The following is a 17,281-nucleotide window of genomic DNA, read 5'->3' as shown; positions in this document are numbered from 1 at the left end:
GCATTGATTAAGAAATGGGAAGCAGATACGTGGCACCCTAACAAAGCTGGGGGACAATGAGCCCATGTCATTCTCATGTCTTCTTGACCAATGAGACAGGTTTTCCCACCCCCTGGCAGGAAAGGGCTCCCCGCCTGCCCACACCAGTCTAGACCTTTCCAGTGGAGAGCGTTCTGTGCAGGACAATGCCGTCTGCCCTGGAGGCCACCACTCTTTGCTTCTATCAGAAGAATCAAGTCCCAGCAGATCCCTAAAGGTGAGGTACACAGGTGACTCACAGGAATTCTCTAACTTAACACAGATGGAAATTTAGGGGATGGGTGGGACAATGGTGGAGCGGATAGGGTTGGATTGGGCTGAATGTATAGACACGGGTTCACACAGCAGGGAGCCTGCATTTCAGGGTGCAGTGTGGGGTGGGACAGGACCCCAGCGATTTTCTTGCTTCATTGGCTGGAACGTGAACAGGAAGATGCCCTGCTGTGGGCTGACCGGAATGCTGGATGTGCCTTGGTTTAGTGCAGAGAGAGGAACTGAGAGCTGAATAAGGTTGTGGTGTGAGGTCAGATCTGAGGGGGGAATCAATTTGGGGGACCCAGGAGTCCTTTAAGAGAACCCTAAAAAAAACTGCTCTGTGATGGCTGTTGCCTGCAGACCAGAGCTTATGGTGCCAGCTGCAGTCTTGTGAACTGTGAGTCCTGGGTGCAGTGGCAGTGACGGGACTCCCAAGGTGGCAGAGGCCAGGCACTGGTGGTGCCACTGCACAGCTCAGATGGTGGACACAGATGTGGAGCAGGGTGAGGAAGGCCTGAGTTTTCTTTAGACATCTGAGTTGAGACAACTGAGCAACAGTTTGATGGACTTGAGAATGCCACTGGACATTCTGGGGGCTCAGAGGAGAGGCTGAGGAAGGAGGCACAGATTTGAGAACCACTGGCCTAGATTTACCTGTGCTTAGTCAAATAATCAAATCAATTTTTAGGGGGCCTGAGTTTGCTGATGACAAAGAATATGAAGAAAGGGGAAGCCCAGAACTGAGCCCTGGGGATGCAGACGGTGAAGATGATGCTTCTCAGATCCAAGGTGTCTCAGAATCATCTGGAGAGGGGTTAGAGGGAGGATTCTTGGAGCCCACAATGGAGACTTGGCTTCCGGAGGTCTGGTGGGGCCTGAGACCCACAGTTCCAGTGTACAATGCTAAGGCTGCTGGTGCACCGACCCGACTTTGGGGAATGCTGGCAGGGAGACAGGGTGGTTCTGGGATGGAAGACGGGCACGCACATTTATAGTTCAAGCTACAGTCTGCCGTAGAAAGGGAGCTGTGGGACATGCTGGAGGCGAGAGGGGTAATGAACGAAAGAGATCACTGTTAGAGGGGGTCACAGGAATGGGGTGATGGAGAATCGGAGATGGAGATGGATTAAGAGGCTATGAATCCACTTTACAAAACCAAAAGCCCTTTGGAGGAGGTGATCTCTTGCTGCTTGCCCCTCTTTTGGTGGTTTGAAGCTCTCCTGAATCCTTGGGACATCCCTCACCTTCCTGGCCCTCCTGCAGTGCCGAAGGCCTCCCAGCCCTGTGCTTTCTGCTTGTGGAGCCACAAAGCTACGATGTCTCAGTGGCTGAATGAGGGCAATGTGTACATCTGTGACCCTGTGAAGTATTTCAAGGATCAAGGGGAATTTCAAACAATGTTTGATCACTATCACAGACAAACTGTGTTCCTGCCCCCTTCCTGCTTGCTAGCTTTGGCGCAGGCTGTGGGCAGCTCCCGGGGGATGTCACTCCCTGGCACAGCAATCAGAGCACTGCACAGGCGCAGCCATCGTGCCTCTGCTTCCCTGCAGCCTCCGTGCCCTCTGGCAAACAGGAAAAGCTTCAAGAACCTCTTTGCACAGCTGCAGCAAAACAGCCACCCGGAGCAGAGCTGTGAGCAACCCTAAGCCTGTGTACCATACACTCTGTGCTTTGCACAGTGAAAATCACTGAGGCTTTAGGAGAGAGTGAGAGGCCCAGGAGCCACAGCTTAAGAAAGCACCCCTGGATTCTCAGAGGGCTTGTTCCTTCCCCATTCTGGAACTAGATGACAGGGGCAGAGGAGTCAGACAGGGATTAAAAGATCAGGTTTACTGCTGCGGAAGCTGCTTGGAGAAGCGTTGTGGGCCCAAGGCCAATGTAGGTTTCTTGTGCCTTCCTCTGTGGATTGAATTTCTCAGCTCAACTCGGTTTCCCCTTAGCACAGGAGAGTGGCTAGAGACTGCATAACCTGCTAGCGCTTGCAGCGTTTGGGACAGATGTCTCCCAAAGAGAGATTCACAAGTTTAAGCCCAGCCTGGGCCACTTAGCCTATTCCCAAGATCCTGTCTCAAAAACCAGTACCTAAGTGAGTAAATAAACAAAAAAGAACTGAAGATGTAGCTCAGTGTGAAGATCTGAGTTCAATTCTTAGTACAAAAAAAAAAAAAAATCCATTTTAAAATTTTACTATTTCTCTTCCAGTAATACATTTTATACCAGTATTTTTCCAATTTAGCATCCAGCCTGGACCACACTTGGGATTTAGTTCAATTTCCCTTCCTCCCTCCTCCTTTCTCTTTCTCTGTCTCCCTTCCACCCTTCCCTTCTTTCTGTTTTTTCAGGATACTGACCCTTTTACAATGTAGCCAGTTGTGTGGTAAAAACCTTTCCTCAATTTGGGTTCGCTTGATTGTTTCCTCATGGTTAGATTGTGTCATTTTTCTTTTCTTTTGAAATAATTTAAAATTTACAGAACAGTTGCCAGAATTATGTAGCATTGTGTAACTTTCCAATACATTTGCAGTTATCCTTAACTAGAGTCACCAATTTTTTGGTCACATTTTTGGTCACAATTGTTTCACTGTTCATCCCCGCCCCTTCCTTCCTTTATCGGCCTGTGTATGGGTGAAAGAGGTTTTTGTGAAAATTCAAATGAGTTAAGAGCAGGTGTCATCTCTGAAGTGACAATTTTTGAATGTGGTCCTGGGGGATAAAGAAGCTTGCCAGTTGGACAGAACTTGGATGTGGGAAAGTGCATTGCAACCAGAGGGTCAGCAGGCACAGGATTTAGCTAGTGTGGATTCGGGGTGGCTGGGGAATGGCCCATGTGACCCATGTTTTGGAATAACTAGGCTGGAGAAGAAGGGACCAGAAAAGCATTTGGAACTTTACACTGTGTTAAGGAATTGGGGTTTGTTCTACTGGAAAAAAGAAAATGGTGAAGATTTTTATGCCACAGATTGATGATACCAGACTTTTTTTTCTTGTTTGCCCTAAAAAATGAGCTGTAGAACAATTTGGAGGACAAAGGGAAGCCAAACCAGTGAAGTGAATGGACATCGTCTTGCCCCAGGTAATGGTGAAAACCCAGAAGGAAGGAGATGCAGAGAAATGCTTCTTGAATGCGAGCCATTCTCATGTTGTGTCTCATTTAATTATTGCCAAAAGCCTGAGGCCACAGAGATTAAATAACTTGGCCAAGAACAGTCCTGGTAAATGATGACAGTCCAGACATGCTAGTGCATGGCCTATAATCCCAACACTCTGGGAGGCTGAGGCAGGAGGACCTCCAGTTCAAGGCCAGCCTAAACCTCATAGCGAGACCTAAAATAAAGGCAAGAAAATGGGTGTATCAGTTCTGTGGAACCCTTGTTCCAAAAGGAGGCCTCAAAAGACCTGGGCTAACAATTTCTATGCCTTTTCCAGAATGATCTCTACAACACTTCCAACAAGGACTCAAATCTAAATCTTTCTGGATTCAAAGCCCACATTGCAAGATGGGGCAGCTGGGCCATGAGTCTCTCACCAGAGGCAGGAAAATCCCTGGAGTGAGGCGAGTGCCAGCTCTACAGTAAAGGTACCGGAAAGACAGTAAGTAATGGGGCAACATCTAAAGGAAGGATATTAAATCACACTTTAAAAATGGAGCACCTGGGTTTAGAAAGGAAGTAAGGACGTCCATTTGTCAAAGGCTAGAACAGATGAAAGGAGAATCCCACACTAAGTAACCAGATGTCACCTAAGGTAACAACATTCTGGTGAAGGTTTCAGTACCTTGGCTTAGAGTCCCTTTCTGTGTCCCCTGGGAAGTTCAATCCAAGATTCTTTGAATTCCTTGACACTCATTTTCTTAGGATTCCTTAGGACTCCTTAGGATTTCTTAGGATTCTTAGGATTCCTCATTTCTTAGGATTCCTTAGGATTCCTTAGGATACCTTTAAATTCTTCATCTCACTTCTAATTCAGCCCGCTTCGGGTTCCTAGTCCTTGGTCCCAGGCTGGCCCTGTGGAGAACACACACCCACCACCTCTTTTTCTTGCCTTGATTGCTCCCTGGTTCACTCACACAAAGTGTTGGCACTTTGGGTTGGAGGATTTATGTCCTTAGCGACACGAATAAAGTCCGATCATAGATATCACAGTGCCCAAGATACAAGCTTCCCCCCGTGACTTGAGCCCCATCTTTGCTCCTTATTCCAGGCTCTACACTTCTGGACTTTTTAAAATGTAGATCTGTTTAGGCATCTTTTTTTCCTAACTTTGTGCTAATCCATGTTCTCCTCTTGTTCTCTTCTTTCGTACTTAAGAGTGTCACAACAAGGCAGCTCCCTAACTAATGTTTCATATCCCTAGGAGGTACTCTGCCCTCTGCTAAAATAATGTGTATAGTTTTACCTCAGTACCTCGGATCGGCTTATGGTTAGAAAGAAAGTATTTTTTCAAACTTTAATTTTATGGGTACATTTTAGATAGACGTAATGATCACATTCGTCATAGGGAGTTTGAACCTGTACGTGATATGTCTGGATTCATTTTTTCCCCATTCCCTCACACACCTTTCTCTCTTTACTTATAAAAGCTTTGTTTCCATTCTTCCATTTTTTTCCTTGTCCTTCTTTTCCTTTCTCTCTTCCCCCTCCCTGCTCCCCTTACTTGAACATTTTCTTTCTTTCTTTTTTTTTTTTTGTCTTTTTCCTTTTTTATCGGTACCAGGGATCAAACTCACGACTGCCTGCTTGCAAGGCAGGCGCTTATGCCGTTGAGCTAAATCCCCAGCCCCACTTGAACATTTTCTTATTTCCCAATATCCATTATATATTTTGGTCCTTATTTACACTTTCGGTTCCTCCCACCAGAGAAACCATGCAACATTTGAACATGTGTGTCTGATTTCACTTGGGTGTGGCCTCAAGGTGCATGCATTTATGTCTCAAGCTAGAAAAGTCAAAAGCAAGTATTTAAAAGAGATCATGGCTGTTGTCTTCTGTTTTCTCAGTGACGTATGAGATGCACTCCGCTACTGAGCCAAGCGTGGCACTAGTAAAGATTTGGACAGCTGGGGTTAGAGATTCTGTCAACAGAAATTTACTAGATTTCTAAGTTTTCATAAAATACCATATTTACATAGAGTGATTCTTTCGTGAAGCCTGTGTACCTGTGGCATTGATTCTGCTGCTAGAGATGGAGCACTCAGTTTGCCAAGTACTTTGGTCAATATGCGAAAAATAGAAAAGCAGAGGAGGAGGAAAAAGTCAAAGTAAACCAAAGTTGTAGTAATGGGGATCAGGGTCCACCGGTCCTTTCTCCCTGCTAGCAAAGCCTCAATCTGTGCCAGGGGGCTCCAACAGTGCACTCTTGGGGGCACAAGGGATACCCACTTGTGTGGAAATAGGATATGGGAGCTGTATTAATGATGCATTGCTCCATAACAAATTGTCTCCATGTTGGTGGTTTAAAATACAGACATTTGAGGTGGGTGTGGTGGTGCATGCCTGGAATGCCGGTACTAAGGAGGCTGAGGCAGGAGGATCCCTGAGAGTTCCAGACCAAACCTGCATTACAAAGTGAGCTCAAGGCCAGCCTGAACTGCATAGCATGATCTTGTCTTAAAAAGACAAATGCAAACAAGCAAACAACAAAAAACTAGACATTTATCATCCCATAGTCTCTGTAGGGCAGGAGGTGCCCCTCTTGTGGCTCCCTGTTGGGCCCTGTTGGGTGGACTGGGACGACTTGCCTCTTTCCTCAGTGTCTTCCTGTCACCCCTGATGTGGCTTCAAGGTTGCTCCCTGGGCCATTTTGAAAAAAGGTGGAGGTTGGCTTTCAGTCCTGGCATCCCTCCCCACTCCTGCCTCAGTAGATGTTGAAGTGATGAAGACACTGTCCCTAACCTGGCAGAGATCCAAGAGAGTTTCAGGCCTGTTATTAACAACCCCAGCCTTCCCATCCTCCATAAACTATGATTGTCATAGCTAGCTACCGGAAGATTCCCAGGTTTCAGCCCACCATGTTCACAGAGACATGATAGCTGTCAATCAAATACCTGCATGGACCATCAGTCTGAGGAATTGTTGCTATGACAACTGCAGCTATCCCAAATGGCCTGTACCTGCTCTGGAGGATGCTGCCCTAACCACATCAGGCTCAGAAGTAAACTGAATCATAGAATTGTATTTACAGAAGTCAGTGGGCTTGAATTGGGAAGTGTGAGTTACACCAGTTTGGACCAATCAGCAGACCCAAATTCAGATCAACCACAGGCCTCAGTGGTGACATAAGAAGCACTCTCCTCATATTCCTTGGATTGGTCTAGGAGGGCTCCTAAGGCTGCGCTGACCTCCCTGTGCAAATAAAGCCTCATTCCTCTGGGCCTGCACATTAGCTCTTGTTGACACCACCGAAGTGAATACATGTGCAGGACTGTGGCGTGGCCTGGGCATGGCTGAACTGAGAACAAGAAGACATCTCAAGGGGCAAGATAAGCCACAGCTGAGGCCACCTGGATAGTTTCCCTTAATTAACATCGTCTGTTGCTCTGAGGGGTCCTTGAACCTCTCCCAAGATCCTGCTCAGGTTTCCCGCATTTTCCACTCAACTCCTTGCTTGTTCTGATTAAGTACGGGTCTCCTGGGGTCATCTGGGGCTGGCCAGCTAGCAGAGTTACAAGCTCTGCTGAGGATTTTAGTCTCCCTGGAGCCCTAAAGATCATGTCACTTGTCTCACTCCTTTGGGCCTTCACCATGCACTTGTTTGGGGGGTTGGGGATCTAGGCACAGATTTATTTCTTGTGTAGTGTGGACTCCATAGGCCCTGTACATCTGCTTGGGAATCTTAGCCTGGCTAGTGGCTAGATAGCCTGGATAGAGTGTAGACTAAAAACAACAACAATAAATACTAGGAGCCTTTAGCCCTGCAGAGATCCAGAAATTAGTGCCAACAAAGATCAGCAACAGAGACCAGCACTTGGTAGTCAAACAGTGTGTCTGGCTTAACTGGTGTCAGGGCCACTAGCAGAGCTACACTTTGCCAATTCATTATTTCTGTCTGAATTGAGCGAAAGAGCACTTACTTGATTAGTGACAGTTTATCAGTCACGCTGGCTTGGGATCTTTCATGAGGCTGCAGTCATCTGCAGGCTTGCAGGGGCCGGGGGATTTGCTTCTGATCTCACAGGTGTGCCCTTCACAGGAAGCCTCAGTTCCTCATCATGGGGTCTCCCCACAGTGCTTTCGTGATATGGTAATTGGCTATGCCAGAGCAAGCAGGATGGAGCTGAAGTGCTCTATGTCGCTTTACCTTGGGAGTTGATATTGTCACTTTCAGTGTGTTTTGTTGGGCACAGTGTGTCAGAGACAACAGAAGGCTTTGCACACCAGGATGCAGAGACAGTGGGGGCTGCTACAGAGGCTGCCTACCACAGGATTGTTTCCAGTGACTTTTTGGGGGGCAGGAGTAGGTGCTATATGCCTTAGAATGCCACAGAGTAATATAGGTGGTGTGTTAGTTTGCTTTCAGTTTCTGTAACAAATACCTGACCCAAACGACTTAAAGAAGGAAAAGTTTAACTTGGCTCACGGCTTCCGAGGCTTCAGTCTATGGTGCCTGGCTCCATTGCTTTTAGGCGTGTGGTGAAGTAAAAGAGTGTGGCAGAGGAAAGCTACTCACTTCATAGTGACCAGGAGAGAAAGAGCAAAAGACAAGCAGCAAGGGAAGGGGATCAGATAAAGGTCACACCTCACTATTCACTGCCTTCAACTGGACCCCACCTTCTGTTTCCTTTACCTCTTAATAATGCCATTAAATTATTATCTTACCGGTGGACTCATTGACTGATTGAAGTTTGAGCCTTAATGATCCCATCACTTTCTAGACGCTCAGCCTTTAAATACATGAACCCTTTGGGGACATTTTCGATGTAAATCATAACATTTTGACAGATTAGCAATTATCCTACTCTTAGATTTAATGGACCAGTAAAAAATTTACCAGAGCAAGGGAATCAATGTAAGTATGTTTCAGTATTGTGTCAGGCAAGAAAGAGAAAAGGACATTGTTTCAGAATAAAAGGTATTTTTTGCCAGGTGTGGCCCACACTTATCCCAGCGCTCTGGCGACTGAGGGGAGAGGATTGTAAATTCAAGCCCAGCCTGAGCAATTTAGTGACTTCTCAAGACCCTGTCTCAAAAACAGAAAAAGGTGAAGGACTATAGCTTAGGGCAAGGACCTCAATATTACCCCCAGGACTGACAAAAACAAACAAACAAACAAACAGGAATGGGGATGTAGCTCAGCGATAGAATGCTTGCTTAGCACATGTGAAGTCCTGGGTTCAATCTCCAGTAAAAAAAAGACCAAAAACCAACTCATTAGCTGGTCTTTGTTTTTCTCAGGTAATAGTGGGCTGATGGGAACTTAATCCTGTCTTGGGCCACAAACTGTTACGCAGAACCACTCAGCTAAAGAAAACAAAACAACAAAAACAAAGCAAAGCAAAGCATCTCCTCAGCTAGACCCTGGGATGTGCTAGTACCTTTCAAAATGACTGAGAATCATTGTAGTCTGTTCCAAGTACATGAAGGAAATGAAGTGTTTGATACGTAGAGATAGAAATTTTACAGAAGTATGGCCATGGCTGCTAGTTGCAGAGCTGGCAAATACGTTTATTTAAACTATTATTTGTGTTCCTACTAATATTTAGATGCTTATTATTTGAGCTAATTAAATATGAAATAAAAAAGATAAACCACCATTCCAGCACAGTTACACACACATAAAACACTTTGAGGTGAATTGCAATTTGATGCTTGTGGTGTTTGGTGGATCTCCTTGTGAAGGTAGCTGTTGTTGATTCCCTATTGTCTTGTTTTGAAGTCCTGTATCATTTTCATTGTTTTGTTGGGTTGGGCTTAATTCTGCTTTATTTTGTTTGATTTTTGTTATATCTGATGGCATGGGCAGCTATTTCAAAGATAATAATATATATTATGGTAGCAGTTTTAGATTTACTATTGTCTTGAAGTCCTTTATTGCATTCATTGTTTCATTTTTATTCTGTTGTTTTATTTGATTTTTAGTATGTCTGAAGGTATCTACAGCTGTTTTGAAGACAACAAGAGGCATTATGGTAACCATTGTGGATTTTATATTGTTTTAAAGTCCTGTGTCACTTACACTGGTTTGTTCTGATTGCCTTTGTTCTGTTTTATTTTGCTTGGTTTTATTCTCTTTAAAAAACATAAAAATATATATACAGAAAAAAAAGACAAGTGGTTCTTGTGATTCTTGAACTTTTACAGAGTTTTCATGATTGCTTAATATATTCCATGTATGAGCAGCCTTTTTGTATGTGTGTATGTGTGTGTGTGTGCATGTACATGTGTGTATGTATGATACTGGGGATTGAACCCAGGGCCTCTGCACTGAGCTGTATCCCCAGCCCTATTTGTTTTTTATCATGAGATGGTCTTACATTGCCTAGGCTGGGCTTCAACCTGCAACCCTAACCTCCCCTCTCAGAGTGCTGTTATCACAAGCATGCACTATTAGGCCCAGCTACCTTATATATATTTTGAAAGATCACTTTCGAAGATTGTGCTTTCCATTTTGATTTTACAGCCAAATTGGTTAGCTAAGAAGTTAACCGATGTTAAAGAACTTTTGTGGTATTTTGCAATTGGATGGCTCATTCAGACAAGGCATTTTAAAGAGAAAGCCAGATTTTTTTGAATCTGTGGATAACTTTTTTGGTGTAAGGACACTCCTGGAGTCACATGACTGCATATAAAGTGTGACACTGGGCCTCGGGCATCGATATACTGCCTCACTGTTACTTCTTTCTCTGGTTCTTTCTCTGGCTTATGCTGTGGCACTAAATCCTCCAAACAATCCAACCATGTTGTGTCTAAATCAGCACATTTTGCTACTCACTGATATAATTCAACAGAAATGTTGGGGGCCTTTATGTTTTCCTTGGAGGAGCATTTGTATCATTATATAGAATTTCTAGCATCAAGCTCAGAAAGTGCTGGTGGCATTTTGATAGCCACTGTTGGTAATAGCTAATTTAATTTTTTTATTCAGTGGTTGGCATCAGGGCTTCCTCTGAGCTAGATCCCCCAGCCCACATTTATCTATTGATTGATTGATTGAGACAGGGTCTTACTATGTCGTCCAGGGTGGCCTTGAACTCAGTCTTCTTCCTTAGCCTTCCTGAGAGCTGGGATTACAGGTATGCACCACCACACCCAGCTCATACGTGCTTTTTTGACAATAAATTATGCTTTGTCTTAGAACTGGAGTTAACTGAATGTTCTTACCACAAATTCTCGGGAACCAACCAAACTGGTCTAACCTTTTGCCAAACAAAAGAAAGCTACCAAAAAAAGGTAACATCCAAGCCAGGACTTTAAGGGTGAACCCTGTAGCAGGTAGTAAGTGCTGTCCCTGCAACCTCAAAAGATGACCTTTTTGTCTCTTTTGGCACAGATCACCTGAAGAGAAGAGCACTCCTAGTCCCCAGTCTAGACATTGTCACTCACTGTTCTAATTATAAGCCACAAAATTGCTGAATACATTGTATATAGAAAAGATCTCCCAATAGTGGTGATAAGCACTTTCTGTTGAAATCAAAGCATTACAGATTGGACAAGTTCTTATCTGATTAAATTCAGTGATAATTCCTGAATCAGACCTTTTGAAGGTTGCCTGGGGGTCACCAATGGCTTCTTTTGTGGTTGATCTGGAAGCTCTGCTGAGTGGCTTTTGCACCTGGCAGCTCTTATCATGCAAGGTGACCACTGGTGCCTGCCTCACTAAGACTGAGGAACTTCTGTCATCAAGTTCACCTTGCATAGGACTAAAATCCTGTTCTGCTGTATTTTATTTTATTTTTTGAGACAGGGTCTCGCTGTATAGTTTAGGCTGGCCTCAAACTTGTTGCAATTCTCCTGCCTCAGCTTCCCAAGTGCTGGGACTACAGGCATATGCCACTATCCCTGGCCTTTGCTGTATTTTAAAGATTTTAGGAAAAATAATCAATGAGAACCTCCTCCTGCAAAGAGCTATGTTCCCCCTTGAAATCTATAAAATAATTTCCCAAAGAACAGTTTTATTTAGTACAATTTTGCTATACCTTGCATTTATATTTCTCTAACACTTACAACTCAAACCATACCCCTTGTGAAAAACTTAAATGCTTATCAGTTTCTCTAGACAGTCTTTTGTATCATTTCTACATTTGAACTCATTGAGCAAATCTGATGTTTTAATCAAATCCATAAATGCAGCATGCAATTCATAGAGCTATTAATATTTTTCTTAACTATAGTATATTGCACAGTTGTTAATGTTTCAGGCTCTCTTGGAGTCAGACTGCAGGGGTCAAAATCCTGACCCCGCCACTTAGCAGGGGAGATTGGAGCAAGTTACCTAACCTCTCTGGGTTTCAGTTTCCTCATCTGTGATGTGGAAATAACCATGGTAGTGCTGTTAAAGGACTACCTGAGATAATATGATGCCACAATCACTTTCCTATCACTGGGACAAAATACCCAATATCCATAAGCTAAAGGAGAGATGTTTATTTTGGCTCAGTGTTTCAGTCCATGGGCAGCTGACTCCAAAGCAGAAACAGATGGCAGAGGAGCCTGGTGGATATAAAGCTGCTCAAGTCATAGTGTCTTGGAAGCAAAAAGAGAAGGAAGGAGCTGGTGTCAAGAAGCACTTTTCCAGATCAGCCCTGTGCCCATGACCCATCTCCAACCAGGCCCGCAGTACATTCAGCTACTGAGTTCATCAATGGTTGGGTCCATGGATGAGAACAGCGCCCCATGATCTAATTACCTTCCAGACACGTGAGACAGCAGAAGGGGGCAGCATTTTAGGTTAAGTCATAGCATATGATGCGTGTCCACAGCAGTGTCTGGCACACAATAACAACTCAGTCTTTTTCAGGGAAGAGTATTAGAACTTTAGTCAAGGCATGTTTGGTTGTCAGGAATAGACAACTATCCATGTCAGCTTAAATAGTGTTTTTTACAAAGGATATATTTTACAATAAGGCTCCATATGCAACCTCGTGGACATCTGATGACAGCAGGGCATATGGAGACCAGAGCTGTGTTAGTCCATTTTTTGCCAAACTACCCAAGGAAAAGAATTTAAGGAAGGTTTTATTTAACTTGTGGATTCAGACAGTTCAGTCCATGGTCAGTTGGTTCTGTTGCTTCTAGGTCTGTGTTGAGGTTCAGATGTCAAGATGGAAAGTTATGATGGAGCAAAACTGTTTATTCCCTGGGAGGAGGAACAGAGAGGGTGAGAGCCCCAAGGAAAGGAGCTGGGGACCAGATATAGTCCCCACGGTCACACCCCCATGTTCCACTCCTTTTAAGTAGGCCCTGCTTCATATTTTCATTAACTCGCAGTAATGCCATCAAATTAGGACCCACTAATGAAGTTAGTGCCCTCATGATCCAACCACCTTCCAAAAGCACTGCCTCTCAACATGTGAGCTTTCAGCGGGGACATTTTAGATCTAAACCATAACAAGCATTGAAATCCTCTGAGGGTTCTTCCTCTGTCTCTCCTGGATTTATTTGCTTCCTCTGTATGTGGGCTCTATTTTCTTCTCTCTTCTGGGAATAAGCCCCTTTTATAGGCAAGGCTCCCAGTAGTCATGTTTAGTCTTGGGTGACCTGCTGCTTCGCCATAATTGACTGATCTAGGGCATGTGACCCAAGCTGGGTCAATCATGTCTGTCTGCTACAGATTTAAAATTAGTGGAAAGAAAAGAGACTGGAGACTCGATGCTGGGCTCCTATGATTACATGGAGAGAAGACTCACGGGTTCCTGCTGTTACAAGCCAAACATACAGCAGATCCCACTCTTCCTGAATTTCTTAGTGCCGATAAAGATCTCTACCTCTGACTGTCAAACTTCATTTTAGTTTTTTTTTGGTACCAGGGATCAAACTCATGACCTCACACTTGCCAGGCAGTTGCTTACACCACTGAGCTAAATCCCCAGCCAAACAACTTCAATTAAATTCCAAAATTAAAAATAGCAAAATAAATGCCATAACACTTCCAAATATGGTACAGTCAGTGGACACTAGCTTCATTGTGTGTCCTGTTGCAGTAGCTTTTTTCTTAAGGAGAAATACTGTGAATATGATCATCTTTTCAAACCAGGAACTTTGGTGCTGATGCAGCAGTCCAGATGAGGAGGCAGTGAAGCAGGTGTGGGACTGCAGAAGATGGATGGGAGAGACCAGAAGGCCAAGGCTTTAACTCTTGGAAACTGACTGAATGGGTATAAAGAGAGAGGGCAGAAGTGATGCCAGTTTAGATTTTCAGTTAGGGAAGATACTGGAAACATAAACAAGGACATTCATGGACAGTAAAGGTGCAGTGTGACACACTGAGTTTAACATCCAGGTGAGATTATTAGATGACTGATCAAGAACTTGCAAATACAACCAGAGGTGGTAGCATTACCTGGGAGCCAGCTACCTGGGAGCCTTAAGCAGCAGGATGGCAAATCAGAAGCCAGCCTTGTCAACATAGTGAGACCTGCCTCAAAATAAAAAGGGCTGGGTGTGTAGCTCAGTGGTAAAGCATTTTCCTAGTATGCATGAAGATTTGGGTTTAATCCTCAGTGCTTAAAAAAAGTAAAGAGAATAAAGAAGCCAGATGTGGTGGTGCATGCCTGTAATCCCAGCACCCAGGAAAGTTGAGGCAAAAGTTGGCAAATTCAAGCCCAGCCTGGGCAATTTATTTATTTATTTACTTATTTTGTCTTTTTCGTTTACCGGTACCAGGGGTCGAACTCACGACTGCCTGCTTGCAAAGCAGGCGCTTATGCTGCTGAGCTAAATCCACAGCCCCAAGCCTGGGCAATTTAGTCAGACTCTGGCTCAAAGTTTTTAAAAAGATTGGGGATATAGCTCAGTGCAAAGGCCCTTCCAAGCAGGCAGTCGTGAGTTCGATCCCTGGTACTGATAAAAAGGAAAAAGACCAAAAAAAAAAAAAAAAAAAGAAAAAGAAAAAGAAAAAAGGCCCTGGGTTTAACCCGCAGTACAACAACAACAAAAATGATGGAATTTAGAGGAAACTTTGAACCCATCTGCACTCTGCACCAAAAATTGTGGTCGTGGGCCCCAATTCATGTAGCTTCTTCAAAGTTTCAGTTCCCTGTCTAAAGATGGATACCTCCCAGGAAGATTAAAATAAGACTGTGCATATAAAGGGTGTAGCTTATTGCCTGACAATTAAGTATTCATAAAATATGCAGTAATAGGATGATGGAGCTGTGATGCTATCTAGAGGCCCACAGGAAAACCAGGACTGGAGCAAGGGATCTGTTGCAGGTAGAAGTGATGCCTGGCCGCAGGTTGAAGCAGCAAAAAGACAGTGAAGTTATGGCTCTTCCAAGTTTCTGGTAAATATCCATTTCTTTGTGACGCTAGGTTTTTGTTAAAATCAAGTAAGTCGGCCTTAAGGGCAGTGATGTGTTAAGTTGCTTTCTGCTTAAGATGACTGACTCCCCTAGGGAGCAGGTATCTGCATGTCCAGCCAGTGTGGAGGTGAACCAACACCTGGAAATTCTTCCCTGGCTCTGTCAGGTCTCCTCCTACACTGCCAGGCTCCTGCCTGCTGCTGCCACATTTCGCTGGAGGCCAGCCAAGCAGATGCTCAGTCAGGGTAGGGGCTCTCTTGAGAAGAGATAAAGAAAAACTGATTCATATTGTGTGGATCGGTTTTCCCATTTTCATTTTTTTGGATTGCTTCTTTGGTTTGTAAAGTTTGCTTTACAGGTCTGGCTCTCCTCAAAAAACAAACCAAAACAAAACCCGGTAAAAGTGGTGTTTTTGTACATATACAAGGATGGCTGTACTTACAAAGGGTATGTTTATTTATAGTAACAAAGGCAAGAGGCTAGAATAGGAGAGGGCAGAGTAACCAGATGTCAGGAAAGGAAAAAAAGTTCTTCGACAAAAAAAGGGCTGATCTGGGAGAGCTGAGGCGGGTGCTCTGGGAGGCAGGTTGCTAGCACTTTTGTTTTGTAAATGGAAGCCTTAACCCAAACTGTCCCCCGTGGGAAGGCAGCCAACTTTCCTTGTTTTCTCAGTCTCCTGGTTAAACTCTGGGCCAACAGGGCCATGGGTCGGAAGCTGTGGAGCTCTCTGGGGTGCAGTCCTCCTAAAGTACCAGACCACCCAAGCACAGGGACCTTAGCCAACCTGGCTTTGTGTCTGGGGCTTCCTGGGGAGGAAACTCTGTCCTTTAGGGATTAAAACTTCTGGAAAAAACAAAAAACACGTTGAAGTAAATTTGATCTTAGATTATCCTGCACTTGTACATTTTAAAAGATGGTTATAACTCAATCCTAAATTAACAGTCGTGCGCAGGTCTCCTTCAGGACTGGTAAACTGCCCTCCTGTCTACTCCAACCCCTTGCTCCTGTCATCTGAGGGGGTCCCTGGGTCCAACCGTGGACAAAAACAGTGATGAGTTCCTTGGGGTTAGCAGATGTGCACTTTTGGGTTCAGAGGGGTTGGCTCTTAGGAATTTTAACGGTGGCCTTTTTATCCTTTAAGCCACGCAGCTTATTATCCTGTTTTATTTATTTATTTATTTTTTTTTTTGTAAAGTCCCGGGATTATCCAGGCCCGCCGTTTTCAAAACTGCAGCCACTTTTAGTAAGGGTCGCTTCCGGGGTGGGTTTATTTTTAGACTGGGGCGGGGTGACTTCAACGTCTCCCAGCTGGATCAAGGCCCCCTGCGACCCTGCTTAAGCCCTGCTTCTACAGCTGTCCAGCACGGTCTATTCTCTTCGACTTCGCGGATGGGGTTTCTTGAGCCTGGTGAGTGGGCAGTGTTACTTGCAGGACCCCCCCCTCCCCGCCCCAAGGTCTCCCTCCCTCCCGCACAGCCCCGCGCCTCCCACAATCCCCCGCGCTAGCCCTGCGGCTTCGACCCCAAGAGCCCTGCAGCGGCCTTCGGGCGCAGTCGGCAAAGCCCCGAACGTTCCCGCCCCCTCCCGCGGGCTCGCCCACACTGCTTCGGCCATTTCCGGCCTGGCGCACTTCGGCAAGTTCCGCAGTCGCCTGTCGGAAATGGCTGTCTGCCGGCAGGGGGAGCGACAGATCCGGCGCGGCCTGGGAGGCGCGCGGCCGGCTGCCAGAGCGGCTTCTGGGAAGCCGAGTTTCGCGCAGGCGGCGGCGGCGGCGGCGGGAGCGGCAGCGGCGGCAGTGGCAGTAGCAGCGGCAGCGGAGCGGCAGCAGCGGCAGCTGGTCCCTGAACTGGAAGCCGGTAGGGCTCCGGACGGCGCGGGAGCTTGAGGAGCGGGGACCCGGTCCGGGAGGGTCAGCGGAGGGCGTGAGCGGCGGGCAGCAGCTGGGCCGGGAAGGACGCGGCTGCGGCGGCGGCTGCGGAGCCGAGTAGGCCTGCTCCTTGTCGCTGGGACCTGGCCCAAGACGCGAGGCCTCGGCCGGATGGGGAGCACCGGCGCTGGCCCCAGCCCCGGCCCGGGACGCACCTCCGCCCGTCCGGGGGGCTCTGCATCGGTCGCCCGCGTCGGAGCTCCCTCAGCACCCCCCCGCCCTGCTCTCCTGTGCTGCGGCGCTGGGGCTGCTCCCGGAGAGCATCTCTTGTCGCGACATTTGTTCGGCCCCCCGTTTCCCCGTGCACACTCCCACCTCCGTCCGGCTGCTCCACGCACGGCCGCCTGCAGCCACCCTTCCCCGGGCTCGCCTTCCTGAGCTCGCCTTTTCTCTCCGAGATCCACTTCCTGTCTAGGGGTCCAGGTGCTGCTGCTCGGTGTTTCTGAGCCTTGGGAGAGGGGCTACAGGGTGCCGTCCGCACCCCAGCGGTGCAAGGCCAGGGTCCTAGGCCGGAGCCCTTGGGCGCAAGCCGGGACCAGCGTGCTGCTTTCTTTCGTGCCCACTTTTAGCTCCTTCTCAGCTCCCTATGGCCCTTAGCAGAC

General features: G+C 46.2%; 1 protein-coding gene across 8 annotated transcripts in view; it reads left to right on the top strand.

The window, feature by feature from the left end:
• Positions 1–17,281, top strand: part of Extl3 (exostosin like glycosyltransferase 3) — a 93,138-nt gene that overhangs the window by 34,178 nt on the left and 41,679 nt on the right. Inside the window, exons 2-5 of one of the 8 annotated variants that reach the window (XM_013143404.3) lie at positions 120–256; positions 983–1,083; positions 3,309–3,370; positions 3,724–3,888. The gene's annotated coding sequence lies outside the window, so the exon portion shown is untranslated. Of the gene's footprint in view, positions 1–119; positions 257–982; positions 1,084–1,114; positions 3,371–3,723; positions 3,889–16,468; positions 16,609–17,281 lie in introns of those variants that run through there. The other 7 variants (XM_063234520.1, XM_013143405.3, XM_063234522.1 and 4 more) reach the window with 7 other exon arrangements.

This window comes from Cavia porcellus, unplaced genomic scaffold (assembly GCF_034190915.1).
Source record: "Cavia porcellus strain 051 isolate PalLab524CR breed Dunkin Hartley unplaced genomic scaffold, mCavPor4.1 scaffold_24, whole genome shotgun sequence".
NCBI lineage: Eukaryota > Metazoa > Chordata > Mammalia > Rodentia > Caviidae > Cavia > Cavia porcellus.
Note: the sequence above shows the minus strand (reverse complement) of the source record. Positions and strands in the feature narration are given on the sequence as shown.